General features: G+C 49.1%; 1 protein-coding gene across 1 annotated transcript in view; it reads right to left on the minus strand.

Moving 5' to 3' along the window:
* TRAPPC6B (trafficking protein particle complex subunit 6B) overlaps positions 1–16,424 on the minus strand; it is a 32,208-nt gene that overhangs the window by 12,256 nt on the left and 3,528 nt on the right. The window lies entirely within an intron of this gene.

Genomic DNA, 16,424 nt, shown 5'->3' on the forward strand with positions numbered 1-16,424 from the left:
ATGGTTTTACCAGGGCGCATGGTAGCAGCCAAACTAGTGAGGAAGGTGCAGGAGCCCAGGAAGAAGTGGAGGACGAACTGATGGAAGACTCATCAGATGAGGGAGACCTTGATCACATTTCTGTTGTGCGAGGTTGGGGGGAGAGGACAGAGGAAGGAAGCATGATTGTTACCTCGCCACCAACACAACAGGGACTTGGTGCTCCTGGATGCGCAACACACATGAGTGCCTTCTTGCTGCACTACCTGCAACATGACCCTCGAATTGTGAGAATTAGAAATAATCCTGACTACTGGGTTGCCACACTGTTAGATCCCCGGTACAAAAGTAAATTTGCAGAAATTATTCCTGCCATAGAAAGGGATGCACGCATGCAGGAGTATCAGCAGAGACTGTTGCAGAATCTTACATGTGCTTTTCCACAAAATACCAGTGGTGCACGTAGTGAATCTCACAGTTCCAACTTGCCAACCGTGGGACCGTCAAGTGTTCAGCACTCAAACCGTAACAGAACCACAGTATCTGCTGGTAACATCAATTTTGCGGAATCATTTCACCACTTTTTTAGCCCATCCTTTGCAAGGCCACAGGAGACAAGAAGTCTGACACATAGTCAACGCCTAGAGACGATGGTACAGGAGTATCTCCAAGTAAACATTGAAGCTACGACTGTGTCACTGGACCCTTGCTCTTTTTGGGCTTCCAATCTGGATAAATGGCCGGAGCTAGCCACTTACGCCTTGGAGATCTTGTCATGCCCCGCAGCCAGCGTTCTGTCTGAACGTGTGTTCAGCGCTGCTGGTGGTGTGCTGACAGATAAGCGCACGCGGCTCTCCACTGATAATGTAGACAGACTCACGTTCATAAAGATGAACAAATCATGGATCCGAAACGACTTTTCTACCCCTGTGTCATCCTGGGGAGAGTAAAAGCTTGATGATTGGTTAAAATCACCCTACCAACCGTTTTAAGCTTTCAAATTACTAATCATGTTTATCTGTATCTTGGCTGGAAAATAATTTGGGCTTTGTAGCAGTGTGCAGCACTGATTCTATTAGGCCATCTATAATAAGCTCCACCAGATTTAAAATTACTAATCATGTTTATCTGTATCTTGACTGGAAAATAATTTGGGCTTTGTAGCAGTGTGCAGCACTGATCCTATTAGGCCATCTATACTAAAGCTTCACCAGATTTAAAATTAATCATAATTTTTAGCTACATCTAGCCCGGAAAATAATTTTGGGGCTCCGAGATGCGCAAGACACATAAGTGCCTTCTTGCTGCACTACCTGCAGCATGACCCTCATATTGTCAGAATTCGAAGTAATCATGACTACTGGGTTGCTGTAACGGGTCTGGGAGGCGGAACCTCTGAGCTACTATACAAGGGGGCAGTCCTTGTAAGGGAGCGGGTGGCGACCAGGGAAGACGGGCTGGAAGTCTCAGCAGGTGAACGGGACAGTCTCTGAGTGAACGGGACAGTCTCTGAGTGAACGGGCTGGAGGTCACGGCAAGTGACCGGGGCAGTCTCTAGGTATAGGGTTGGTACGACCTGTGGCGGCTGAAGATAGACGTGAGCTCCCAGGTGAGCAGGCGAGAGTCTCTGGATGAACGGGTGGTCACAGCATGTGACGGCGGAGCCTCCAGGAAGACCAGCGGACAGGCGACAGATGAGCGCTCCCAGGTGAGCGGGCAGGAGTCACTGGACAGGCAGGTGGTCACAGCACGTGACGGCGGAGCCTCCAGGTAGGCAAGCAGACAGGTAGCAGATGAGCGCTCCCAGGTGAGCGGGCAGGAGTCACTGGACAGGCAGGTGGTCACAGCACGTGACGGCGGAGCCTCCAGGTAGGCTAGCAGGCAGGTAGCAGATGTGCGCTCCCAGGTGAGCGGGCAAGCTGGTCCATAGACAGACTGACAGGAGTTGGAAGGCAGACCGTCGGACCTCAGGCAAGCAGGCAGGTAGCTGATGTGCGTTCCTAGGTGAGCGGGCAGGCTAGTCCTTAGACAGACTGACAGGATTAGTAAGGCAGACCGTCGGACCTCAGACTAGCAGGCAGGTAGCAAGTAATCAGGCAGGAATCTGGCAGGTAACTGGCAGGTAACTGGCAACGGGACCTGAGGGCTGAAGCACAGGTGAGACACAGGTGCAAACAACATTGCTCGGGCACCTCCATTTTGGAGGAGGTGCCTTATATATGGTAAAGTCCTCCGGCCATTGGCCGGGGACTCCTTAGGACGGCGCGCGCGGCCCCTTTAAGAGGGAGGGAGAGCGCGCGCGCCCTAAGCACAGTGGCCGGGAAGGAGCGCGCGCTGCCAGCAGAGCGGGAGAGGGACGCCGGGCACGGAGCAGAGCGGTGAGGGGAACAGCGTCCCTGCCTAGCAGAGGGCAGGGACGCCGGCACTACAGTACCCCCCCCTTTAGGCCCCCCCTTTTTTAGGCCAGACAGAAATTTAGCAAGGATGAGAGGGGCATGGATGTTCTCCCGGGGCTCCCACGTTCTCTCCTCAGGACCAAACCCCTTCCAATCTACCAGAAAAAAGGTCTTCCCTCTTACCCTTTTGGTAGCAAGAATGTTCTCTACCTCAAACTCGTCCTCAGCGGAAACCGGAGCAGGAGGCGTACCTGTAGACTTGGAAAAAGAGTTAAGCACCACGGGTTTGAGGAGAGATACATGGAAGGAGTTAGGGATCCGTAAGTTGGCCGGGAGTTTCAATTTATAGGCCACCGGGTTGATCTGACTGATGACCTCCAGAGGACCGATGAACCGAGGCCCTAACTTGTAAGAAGGTATCTTGAGTCGAACATATTTAGATGAGAGCCAGACCTTATCTCCTGGACGAAATTGTGGAGGATCCAGGCGTTTTTTGTCAGCGTGTCTTTTCATACGCTCGGATGACAGAAGGAGTGCGGACCGGGTACTCTCCCATATGGAGGAAAATTTGCTAACGAGAGATTCCGCAGCCGGGTTGTCCACAGAGGTGGAGACAGGAAAAGGAATCCGAGGATGCTGACCAAAGACTACAAAAAACGGGGATTTGGAGGAGGATTCGCTCTCGTGATTATTATAAGAGAACTCGGCCCATGGTAGGAGATCCACCCAGTCAGAATGGTGGGCATTAACGAAGTGCCGGAGGTAACTGGTCAGGTTCTGATTGATCCGCTCCACTTGACCATTGGACTGTGGGTGGTAAGCGGAGGAGAAGTCCAGGGTGACGTCTAGCAGTTTACAAGTGGCTCTCCAGAAACGTGAGGTGAACTGTACCCCACGATCCGACACGATGTGGAGGGGCAGGCCATGAAGACGGAAGATATGGCGGATAAAGTCTTTAGCCAGCTCGGGTGCAGACGGGAGGCCTGGCAGGGGAATAAAGTGAGCCATCTTGGAAAAGCGGTCAGCGACCACCCACATGACCGTACAACCGACAGAGACGGGGAGATCAGTTATGAAGTCCATAGCAATATGCTGCCAGGGGGCAGCAGGCACAGGAAGCGGAAGGAGGCGTCCGGCTGGCAGATGTCTCGGGACTTTGTTGCGGGCGCAGGACACACAGGCAGAAACAAAGTCTATTACGTCCTTGTGCAGGGTAGGCCACCAATAGTGCCGGGCAATAAGCTGAAGGGTCTTTTTCTGACCGGCGTGGCCAGCTAGCTTAGACGAATGGCCCCAGTGTAGGATCTTTTCCCGATCAGGTACTGAAACAAACGTCTTACCGGGAGGGAGACGATTTAGACTCACGGGAGCCACCTGCATTACTCTGGCGGGATCGATGATATGTTTAGGTTCTTCCTCGAGATCGGACACCAGAAAGGATCGGGACAAGGCGTCTGCTTTGACGTTTTTGTCAGCCGGGCGAAAATGAAGAACAAAATCAAAGCGAGCAAAAAACAAGGACCACCGGGCTTGGCGCGGGTTAAGTCTCTGGGCATGCTGGAGGTAAGCCAAGTTCTTGTGGTCAGTGTAAATTATTACCGGATGAAGAGCCCCCTCGAGTAGGTAACGCCACTCCTCCAACGCCAGCTTGATGGCCAATAACTCTCGGTCTCCTATGGAATAGTTGCGCTCAGAAGAGGAGAAGAGTTTGGAGAAGAAGCCACAAGTTACCATTCTCCCGGAAGATGATTTTTGAGAAAGTACCGCTCCGGCTCCAGAGGAGGAGGCGTCAACTTCCAGGAAGAACTGCTTGTTGCCGTCCGGGCGATGCAGCACCGGGGCGGAAGAGAAGGCCTGTTTTAGGGAAAGAAAGGCCTCCTCTGCTTCGGGCGGCCACTCTTTGGGATTAGTACCCTTACGGGTGAGCGCGGAAATTGGGGCAGTCCGGGAAGAGAAGTGTGGTATGAAGAGGCGGTAGTAGTTGGCGAAGCCCAGGAATCGCTGAATGGCCTTCAACCCCTCCGGTCGGGGCCATTTCTCGATGGCAGACAGTTTCTCAGGATCCATTTGTAGGCCGGTCTGAGAGATAATGTAGCCCAGAAACGGAAGCGAGGTCTGCTCAAAGAGGCACTTCTCATATTTAGCGTAGAGATGGTTCTGCCTGAGCCTGAGCAGGACCTGACGAACGTCCCTCCGGTGAGTCTGGAGATCCGGAGAGAAGACCAAGATGTCGTCCAGGTACACCACTACGCAGGAGTAGAGAAGGTCCCGGAAGATGTCATTGACCAACTCTTGAAAGACGGCAGGAGCGTTACAGAGGCCAAAGGGCATTACCAGATATTCATAGTGGCCGTCCCGGGTGTTGAATGCCGTCTTCCATTCATCCCCCTGACGGATACGAACCAGGTTGTACGCCCCACGGAGGTCTAGTTTGGTGAAGATTCTAGCCCCCCTCAGACGATCAAATAACTCCGGAATGAGCGGAAGGGGGTACTTATTCTTCACCGTGATCTGGTTAAGGCCTCTATAGTCTATACAGGGACGGAGAGAGCCGTCCTTCTTTTTGACGAAAAAGAAGCCTGCTCCCGCCGGGGAGGTAGATTTCCGGATGAATCCCCTGGCCAGATTCTCCTCAATATATTCGGACATCGACCGGGTCTCAGCAGCGGATAATGGATAAATACGCCCACGGGGAGGAGAAGTACCAGGTAACAAGTCGATAGGGCAGTCGTATGGTCTATGAGGGGGTAGTGTCTCTGCTTCCTTTTTATTAAAAACATCAGCATAAGACCAATAAGGGATCGGAAGTCCAGGTAGATTAGCTGGGGTAGGAGAAGGACGGACGGGATGGACGGGAACCAGACAGGTCTTATGGCAGCCCTGTCCCCAGCGAAGGACTTCTCCGGTCTGCCAGTCAAGAACGGGTGCATGTCTCTGGAGCCAAGGTAGACCTAGCAGGAGGGCGTGAGAGAGTCCAGGCAGAACATGGAAGGAGATACTTTCAGAATGCAGCATTCCCACCTGCAGAGTAATGGATTCGGTGATGAGTTGGATGGGGCGTGGTAAGAGCCCCCCATCCACGGCAGCAACAGACAAGGGTACAGCCAGAGGTTTGGTGGGGATGCGGTATTTCTCTACCAGGGACTGTGAGATAAGATTCCCGGCTGCTCCAGAGTCAAGTTGGGCTAGTTCGAAATAACGGTTCTCCCCGTAGACGATTGAAACGGACAACAGCAGGGATGGAGAGGATTTATTCTTGTCTAGGTGGACCTCTCTGAGCGAACCTAGACACAGGCGTTTCCCGACCTCTCCGGGCAGGCACGGATCCGGTGCTCCTTACTGCCACAGTAGAAGCAGGTCCCCTCGGCACGGCGTAAGTCCTGACGGGTCTTGACCATCTTGGTCTGGTCGACCTGCATAGGCTCAGGAGAGTGTACCTGGTTAGAGACAGAAGGAGTGACGGGTTTCTGAAAAGTAGGAGCTAGACGTGGTAATCTCCTCTCACGGGTGACCTCTCTGGCCCGCTCCTGGAACCGTAGGTCAATCCGGGTGGCAAGAGTTATTAAATCATCGAGAGTGGTAGGAATGTCCCGACCGGCAAGCTCATCTTTAATACGGCCGGACAGACCCTCCCAGAAGACGGAAACCAGAGCGTCGTTATCCCAGGCCAGCTCCGAGGCAAGGGTACGGAACCGTATGGCATATTGGCCCACGGTGAGACTTTCCTGACGGAGGCGAAGCAGAGATGATGCGGATGAGGTCTTCCGTCCGGGTTCGTCGAAGACTTTCCGGAAAGCCGTGAGAAAGGCAGGCAAGTTGGATACCAGGGGGTCTCCTCTCTCCCATAGAGGATTTAGCCAGGCCAGGGCCTCCCCGGTGAGATGGAACATGAGGAATGCAATTTTGGCCCGGTCGGAGTTAAACTGGTGAGATAATAGTTCAAAGTGCAGGGTGCACTGATTTATGAAGCCTCGAGCCTGGGCGGAGTCGCCTCCGAAGCGAGGAGGTGCAGAAAGCCGGGGTCCGGGGTAAGATACCATGGTATTAGTGGGCAGTGGAGCTGCCGGATTGCGAGACATGGCACTGGCGGAGGTTGCTGGTGGAGCAGTCAGAGTGTCCAGGCGAGTATTGACATTCCGCAGGTGACCCAGAATGGACTCCTGTTGGGACCTTTGACGGGACAGTTCATGACACAGGTCCGAGAGCGAGGGAGCTTGGGTGCCACCGGGTTCCATGGCCCGAGCAAACTGTAACGGGTCTGGGAGGCGGAACCTCTGAGCTACTATACAAGGGGGCAGTCCTTGTAAGGGAGCGGGTGGCGACCAGGGAAGACGGGCTGGAAGTCTCAGCAGGTGAACGGGACAGTCTCTGAGTGAACGGGACAGTCTCTGAGTGAACGGGCTGGAGGTCACGGCAAGTGACCGGGGCAGTCTCTAGGTATAGGGTTGGTACGACCTGTGGCGGCTGAAGATAGACGTGAGCTCCCAGGTGAGCAGGCGAGAGTCTCTGGATGAACGGGTGGTCACAGCATGTGACGGCGGAGCCTCCAGGAAGACCAGCGGACAGGCGACAGATGAGCGCTCCCAGGTGAGCGGGCAGAAGTCTCTGGACAGGCGGGTGGTCACAGCACGTGACGGCAGAGCCTCCGGGTAGGCAAGCAGACAGGTAGCAGATGAGCGCTCCCAGGTGAGCGGGCAGGAGTCACTGGACAGGCAGGTGGTCACAGCACGTGACGGCGGAGCCTCCAGGTAGGCTAGCAGGCAGGTAGCAGATGTGCGCTCCCAGGTGAGCGGGCAAGCTGGTCCATAGACAGACTGACAGGAGTTGGAAGGCAGACCGTCGGACCTCAGGCAAGCAGGCAGGTAGCTGATGTGCGCTCCCAGGTGAGCGGGCAGGCTAGTCCTTAGACAGACTGACAGGATTAGTAAGGCAGACCGTCGGACCTCAGACTAGCAGGCAGGTAGCAAGTAATCAGGCAGGAATCTGGCAGGTAACTGGCAACGGGACCTGAGGGCTGAAGCACAGGTGAGACACAGGTGCAAACAACATTGCTCGGGCACCTCCATTTTGGAGGAGGTGCCTTATATATGGTAAAGTCCTCCGGCCATTGGCCGGGGACTCCTTAGGACGGCGCGCGCGGCCCCTTTAAGAGGGAGGGAGAGCGCGCGCGCCCTAAGCACAGTGGCCGGGAAGGAGCGCGCGCTGCCAGCAGAGCGGGAGAGGGACGCCGGGCACGGAGCAGAGCGGTGAGGGGAACAGCGTCCCTGCCTAGCAGAGGGCAGGGACGCCGTTACTACAGTTGCCACACTCTTAGATCCCCCAAACTTGTCGATCAACCTTTTCATTTTAATAAAGACCAAAAAAATGGTCATTTTTGAAATTATAAGCATTAGCAGGTTGTTAGAAACTGAAATCAAACAGTTTTCAACTCAAAACTTTATTGTAGGTGATGTTACATTTTCACATAGGACCCCTTGTTCGAAAGGAGCTTCTGAACTCTCTCGTCCATTGAATTTGTCAGGTTTTGGATGGTTTCTGCTTCAATTGTTTTGCATGAGGACAGAATACCCTCCCAGAGCTGTTGCTTAGATGTGAACTGCCTCCCGCCATCATAGACACTCCTTTTAATGATGCTCCAAAGGTTCTGAATGGGGTAGAGGTCAGGGGAGCATGGGGGTCACACCATAAGTTTGTCCCCTTTTATGCCCATATCAGCCAGAGATGCAGATGTTTTATGTGCAGCATGAGATGGTGCATTATCATGCAGAAAAATGATCTTGCTGTGAAATACACGGTTCTTCTTCTTGAACCATGGCAGGAAGTGCTGTTTGAGAAAATCCACATACATTATGGAGTTCATCTTTAGCGCCTTCAGGGATCCTAAAGGGGCCGACAATCTCTCTCCCCATGATTCCAGCCCAAAACATTACTCCACCTCCTCCTTGTTGGCGCTGTAGCCGTGTTTGCGTGGGGTGTCCATCAACCAGCCATCCTCCACTCCATCCATCTGGACCATCGAGCGCTGCACGGCACTCATCCGTGAACAAAACAGTTTTGAAATCAGTCTTCATGTAATGTTTGGCCCACTGGAGCCGTTTCTGCTTGTGTGAAGTGGATAGAGGAGGTCGACAGGATGGCGTATGCACAGCTGCAAACCTCTGAAGGACCCTGCATCTTGTTGTTCGGGGGACGTTGGAGGCACCAGCAGCTTCAAAAACTTGTCTGCTGCTATGACAAGGCTTTTTTGCCGCTGCTCTTTCAACCTGACGTAATTGCCTGTAGGAAAGAGTCCTCAATTTGCCCTTATCAGCACGCACACGTGTGTACTGTGAATCAGCTACATACTTCTTGATTGCCAAGACACTTCATCCTGATCATCGCACAATGTTGATTGTAGTCATGCCTTGACCTAAACACTCCACAATTTGTTGCTTCTCAGCAGCCGACACATCCTTTTTCTTTCCCATTTTGGCAGAAAATGTAGGCTGCTTAATAATGTGAGACAGCCTTCTTAAGTAGTCTTGCCTTTCATTGGACACACCTGCCAAACTAATTAGCACAGGTGTCTGCAATTGCTTACAGTGATATAAAGAGCCCTGACACACATCACCATCAATGAGTTTAACTGACAAACAAACAAATTCTTCCCTTATCACTCCTAAACACTTTTTGCATAATAATTTGGAACACAGTGTACATGTGCTTTTCCACAAAACACCAGTGGTTCACGTAGTGAATCTTACAGTTCTAACTTGCCAACCGTGGTCTGTATGGAGTTGTTCAATAAAGGGCCCAAAATTAAGATAACATAGATGGGAGAGGTCTCTATGAATAGGAATTCCTAAGTATTTGATACCCTGTGAGGGCCAGGCAAAGGGAAAGTTGGACTGGATGGAATCCTATATGGATTTGGGGAGGGAGACATCGAGGGCCTCAGACTTCGCTGCATTGATTTTAAAATTTTACCATGTAACAAAGTGATCTATTTCAGCCATAACAGCAGGGATGGATATATGTGATTGAGTGATATATACTAGGACATCATCAGCAAATAGAGAGCACTTGTACTCGGTGCCTCCCACCTCAATCCACCTAATATTGGGGTTATGGCGAATTGATGAGAGCAGGTGCTCCGTCACTAGGATGTATAAGAGAGGGGACAGAGGACATCCCTGCCTTGTCCCATTGGTGATTGTGAAAGGTGATGAAAATGTTCTGACGCACCCCCTGGGCCTTGGGACACCCGGAGCCGGACCCTTTTTGGTGGATGCTGGTGGTTGTAGTCTTCGTGGCGGCGACCCGGTTCCGTGGCTCAGGGCGGTCAAACCAGTGGCGGAACTATTTATGTGGTTTTGATGTTTAAATGTCCGACTACGCCACCCGTGGATTGCGGTCAGAGTGAACCGCCGCTACAGGGCAGACCGCTGAGGCTGGTGTTGTGGGTGCAGCAGAGCGTAGCATAACTCCCCACGGGAGGAGTATAGCCTCAGGGCAGTGTATGCGGAGGATGGGGGTGATGGTGCAGGGCAGCAGCAGTAACGACACGGAGTCAGTGATGCAGTCCAGGGCCTTTACTCACAGTTCTTCTTATCCAGACCACGTCTGCAGGTAACGGCTGCCCACGTCGTACTGTGCTCACCAGGTGAGGGGCTCAGACAACTCCCAGATAACTTTGGAGCACTTCACAGGACCCCCTTTGTGTGTCCTTTGTCTGGCCTTTCTTACCAACACTTCTGTCCGGCTGCCTCGGGCCTCCTCTTGGTAAACTTGGCGCCAGTTTCCCTGACCCTATGTGGTGCCTTCCTAGCGGGTGTAGCGAGGGGCTGCGCCACATAAAATGTCAGAGCCTCCGGTTTCTAGCTGAGGGTCGTTTCCTGCCTCCACTAGTTCGGGGACCGGTCTCCCCCTTTGGCCTGACCCCTCCACGCAGGTGGATTCGGGCGTGCGGTGGCGACTCGCCCGTCCGCACCCCTGGGATCCCTTCATTCCTCGTTCCTGGAGCCTTCTCCGCTCCTCTTCCTTCCTTCTCCCTCTTCCAGGCCTGGGCCTCTGTTACTAGGCCCGCCTCCGGAGCAGAGCTCATGCAGAGCCCCTGCTCCCTGCCACTTCTGCTCAGACTTCTCTGCACTGAACTAAGATGGTGCCCACCTTTTATACTCCCTTCTCAATGCACCCAGGAACTGCTTCCTCCCTGTTCCTGCACTACAGGGTTCCCCTTCCTCAGTGTTCCCTCCCCCCACTCCAGCCAGGGACAGGGACTGTCGTGCCCATCTCAGGGGCATATTGGTCGCCCTGCCCCACGGCAATGTGGTGTAATGAATGCAGGTGTCGGGTCCTGATCCACACTCCATCCTTACCTGAGAGTGAGATATCACACCTCTGGGTGAGGTGCAATACGTCTGTAGCAACCGAGCCCTCAGGGTGCTACAGTTCCATTTATCTTCAGCCTAGGTGACGTATTGCGATACAGGGCCGTGATTTTGGCTATAAAAGGGTCCCCTAGACCCCTACCCCAAGCTTTTTAAGAGAATCATATATGGCGTGCCAGGAGACTCTATGGAATGCTTTCTCAGCATCCAACGAGAGTATCTAATTACAAAATTTTAAGTGCATCTAGCCCAGGAAATACTTTGTGCCTAGTAGCAGTGTCTGCTAGTCAGCGGATTATCCCGGCTGTTAAGCAAGCTACACCACCTGTAGTTTAGACACTTAATTTTTTCAAAGGAAATGCTTCGGGACCATGGGATACTTAGTGAAGAGCATCAGGAGGCACCCCAAGGCATAGGGGCTGGGACTGGCAGTAGGATGCCTTGCGGTGGACAGCCGAGCTCGATCCTTATAAAAGCTTTTTAACTGCAGCAGCTTTAGTGGACGCTACTGGAGCTGGAATTACGCGGCTGCTGGCATGAGACTTGCCCTCCAATAGATCCTTGTAAATGGATTTAAAGTGTATTCATTCAAATTAGAGAGACAATTTAAATTAAAAAGCTTAGAGCTGCCTCCACCACAGGGGGGCTCGCTCGACCCACCAGCGGACAGGCACCAGTATTGGGAGAGGGGGGCTGGCCGTCAGGGTTCACCGCGGCTCTGGCACAAACCCGGTGACACGGAGGTGGCACGGGCAGGAGCGGACTGGCCGTGTCGGCTTCTCACTTTTTGGATTTTAGAAGGGCATGACATGCCTATATCTGTGTCTCCCCCTCCTTTTACTCCTCCACCTCTTTTATTTTCGCATGACTATATGTACTTGTCACTTTTCCATGTGTTAGTTATGTCTTCTGAGCAGTTTGTCAGCTTTTGGACACCTTTGAAGGTGTTTTCTATGTGTTTCTATGTGTTTTTGTTTGCCTGCCATTGGTTTTAACGGTGTTCGAAGGTGTTCGACGAACAGTTCGGCGAACACACGGGTGTTCGACGAACCGAACCGAACTCGAACACTACGGGAGTGGCTCAACACTAGTTAAGACCCCCGTTGTGTAAAGTTGTGGAGTTATCTAGTTTTTTCACAGCTGATTCATAATTATAAGCCTGTTGGCAAATGCCCATTTTAATAGATGGGCACAATTTTACCAATAATACTAAAAGAGGTTTTCCCTAGTTAAAAAAAAAACACACTAGGCTAATCCTGTGGCCCGCGCACCAAAATCTAAGTATTAGTCGGATTGGTTCTTGTGGGTTTTTTCCATTTGGAACAATTTACTGGTATTTTTAGGGATCAGAAAATCCTTTAAGACCATTTGGTGTCTGTGTTCTAATAAATTCATAGCTCAACATCAGTCATCTACTGGATTGTGACGTTGTTACATTGCAACTAACTAACCCAAGTACTTAAATCTTCATATTTGTTTTTCAATTCCAAAAAAAAAAAAGTTTCATAAAGTTACATTTTCCAAAGCTCAGATTAAATGTTGAATATTCCTACATGATAGGCTGTCATCAATTTACGATTGGTGTGTGTGGGGGGTGTCTTATCTCTGGGACCTCCTCACTGATAATGACGGGGATATAGTGATGGTTTGCTTTTTTGCACATTGTCACCCCTTGCTACTTTGTGTTGAGAGAAAGTTCAGCAGACGCCATTTAATCTGAATGGAGCCACAATGCATTTTCCTGCACAGCTACGTCACAACAAATAGGGGCCGCGGTGCTAAACCAGCATTGCATCCTCATTTTCTCAGGATCTGTGCTAAAGTGGCTGCATATCATAGTGAAATATCATTACTTCATGTGATGTGAAATCCCCTTTAATACAGCACTAAAAAAAAAAAAGAAAAACTGCAAAAAAATTGCCCAAATAGTAAACGCTTAACCCCTTTAAAACCCAAGGTGGTTTGCACGTTAATGACCAGGCCAATTTTTACAATTCTGACCACTGTCACTTTATGAGGTAATTACTCTGGAACGCTTCAATGGATCCCCCTGATTCTGAGATTGTTTTTTCATAACATATTGTACTTCATGATTGTGGTAAAATTTCTTCGATATCACTTGCGTTTATTTGTGAAAAAAAATGGAAATTTGGCGAAAATTTTGAAAATTTAGCAATTTTCAAAATTTGAATTTTTATGCCCTTAAATCAGAGAGATATGTCACACAAAATAGTTAATAAATAACATTTCCCACATGTTTACTTTACATCAGCACAATTTTGGAAACACATTTTCACTTTTTTTTTTTTTATTAGGGAGCTATAAGGGTTAAAAGTTGACCAGCGATTTCTCATTTTTCCAACAAAATTTACAAAACCATTTTTTTAGGGACCACATCATATTTGAAGTCACTTTGAGGGGTCTTTATGACAGAAAATACCCAAAAGTGACACCATTCTAAAAACTGCACCCCTTAAGGTGCTCAAAACCACATTCAAGAACTTTATTAACCCTTCAGGTGCTTCACAGGATTTTTTGGAATGTGGAAGAAAAAAATTAACATTTAACTTTTTTCACAAAAATGTTACTATAGACCCAAGTTTTTTTATTTTCGCAGGGGTAACAGGAAAAAATGGACCCCAAAATTAGTTGTGCAATTTCCCCTGGGCACGCAGATACCCCATATGTTGGGAAAAAACACTGTTTGGATGCACGGCAGGGCTCGGAAGGGAAGGAGCGCCATTTGACTTTTTGAATGTAAAATTTGCTTGAATAATTAGCAGACGCCATGTTGCATTTGGGGAGCCCCTGATGTGCCTAAACAGTGGAAACCCCCCACAAGTGACACCATTTTGGAAACTAGACCTCTCAGAGAACTTATCTAGATGTGTGGTGAGCACCTTCAACCCCCAGGTGCTTCACAGAAGTTTATAACATTGAGCCGTAAAAATAAAATTTTCATATTTTTCCCCACAAAATGTTTCAGCCCCCACTTTTGCATTTTCATAAGGGTAACAGGAGAAATTGCACCATGCAGTTTGTTGTGCAATTTCTCCTGAGTAAGCAGATACCCCATATGTTGGGAAAAAACACTGTTTGGGTGCACGGCAGGGTTCGGAAGGGAAGGAGCGCCATTTGACTTTTTGATTGTAAAATTTGCTTGAATAATTAGCGGATGCCATGTTGCATTTGGGGAGCCCCTGATGTGCCTAAACAGTGTAAAACACCCCACAAGTGACACTATTTTGTAAACTAGACCCTTCAAGGAACTTATCTAGATGTGTGGTGAGCACCTTGAACCCCCAAGTCCTTTACAGAAGTTTATAACATGGAGCCGTGAAAATAAAAAAATCAATCTTTTTCCACAAAAATGATGTTTTAGCCCCAATTTTTTTATTTTCACAAGGGTTAGAGGAGAAAATGGACCCCAAAAACTTCTGTGCAATTTCTCTTGAGTACGCCAATACCCCATATGTGGGGAAAATATAGTGTTTGGGCGCACGGCAGAGTTCAGAAGGGAAGGAGCACTGTGTGACTTTTTGAACGCAAAATCGGTTGGATTCGAGAGCGGACGCCATGTCGCGTTTGGAGAGCCCCTGATGTGCCTAAATAGTGGAAACCCCCCACAAATGACCTCATTTTGGAAACTACATCCCTCAAGGATTTTATCAAGGGGTATAGTGAACATTTTGAACCCAGAGGTACGACACAGAATTTGATAACATTAGGTCATCATATTGAATAAGTTGTCATTAGTCTTGAGCACAAGTTCTCGCTACTTGAGTTTGCATCGGGTACTCAGGTATGCACCATGTATCAAGGGTGCTTGAGTGACATGCTCGAGTGCCCGCATGTTTCACGGTTATTAGACACCCCAAAAAAACCATGCGGGGATCGCTCGTGCATGGCAGGCAATCCCCGCAAGGTTTTTTTGGCCGCGAAGCATATGGAGCGGAGACTCGAGCACCCGCGATACTCAGTGCATACCCGAGCACCCGATGCAAACTCAAGTAGCGAGCACTTGCGCTCAACACTAGTTGCCATATCATCATTATTTTTTTTTTTTTTTTACTTTTGAAAAAAAACTAACCCTAACCCCAACCATAACCTTAACACAACCCCAGCCCTAGCGTTTATTTTTTACGCTGTTCCTCGTGCGGTATAAGTGATTAGACGACTTTATTCTTCGGGTCGATGCGATTACAGCGATACCAGAATCATACCGGGTTTTTATGATTGACAGCTGTCACTCACTAAAAGACACATATTTTGTAAAATCTCGTTTTTGCATCGCCATATTTTGAGAGCTATAATTTTTCCATATTTTGGCCGACAGAGTCATGTGACGGCTTGTTTTTTGCGGGATAAGTTGACGTTGTTATTGGTGCCATTTTCAGGCATGTAACATTTTTTGATCGCTTTCTATTCCGATTTTTGGGAGGCAGAATAAACAAAAAACAACAATTCAGGAATTGCTTTTTTTTTTATTCTGCTCCACGTGTGGTAAAAGCTATTTTATAGAAAAAAATATTTTTTTGCATCACTTTATTCTGAGAGCTATAACTTTTTTATTTTTCGGCTTATGGAGCTGTATGGCGGCTTGTTTTTTTGCGGGACGAGATGACGTTTTCAGCGGTACCATTTTTATTTATATCCGTCTTTTTGATCACGTGTTATTCCATTTTTTGTTTGGCGGTATGATGATAAAGCATTGTTTTTTGCTTTGTTTTTTATTTATTTATTTTACCGTATTCACTGAAGGGGTTAACTAGTGGGACAATTTTATAGATCAGGTTGTTCCGGACGCGGCGATACCAAATATGTGTACTTTTATTGTTTTTTTTTATTTTTTTTTTATAATAATATTTATTGATGGGTACATTATATTTTTATTTTTGGTGGATTATTTTTTTTATTTTTTTTTATATTTTTACAATTTTTTTTTTTTTTTTTCACTTTCTGACAGTTTTTTTATTTGTATACTTTGTCCCACTATGGGACTTTCACTTTTTTTATTCGGATCGCCTGCATAGCATAGGAATGCAGCACCATCCCTGTGCTATGCAGGCTGTCAGTGATGCACAGTGAGAAGATAGTTTGGTCATGCACTGCGCATGACCAAAAAATCTTCCTGCTGTCTGGTGACCCGGCTGTTGTCATGACAACATCGGGTCATCATGGCAACATCCGGGAAGCCGCGGCAGACAGCGCTGGAGGCCGGAAGAGGAGGTGAGTATACCGATCACCTCCCCTTAGCCACCGCAATACTGCGATCGACTTCAATCGCAGCATTGCGGGGGTTAATGTGCCGGGAGCGGTGCGGGACCGCTCCCTGCACATAGTACCGGGTGTCAGCTGTGACAATCAGCTGACACCCAGCGACGATCGCGCACGCACAGCCTGTGTGCGTGCACGATCGCCATGACGTACTAATACGGGTCAGGCTCTTAAAGCCCAGGGCACAGACGCGTATTAATACTTCATGGCTCTTAAAGGGGTTAAAGGGGTTTTCCCACAAAAAAAGTTGATTTTAATCAATAGATCTTGGAATAATAATAATTTCCACGATTGGATTTGTTTAAATAAAATGTTCCTGTGCTGAGATAATCTTATAAATGTGCTCCTGCTGTGTACTGTGTAATGGCTGTGTCTGACTGTACAGGAACATGGTCTGATCATA

Source organism: Phyllobates terribilis, unplaced genomic scaffold (genome assembly GCF_046119375.1).
Source record: "Phyllobates terribilis strain yellow unplaced genomic scaffold, ASM4611937v1 Scaffold_7__3_contigs__length_470593459, whole genome shotgun sequence".
Taxonomy (NCBI): domain Eukaryota; kingdom Metazoa; phylum Chordata; class Amphibia; order Anura; family Dendrobatidae; genus Phyllobates; species Phyllobates terribilis.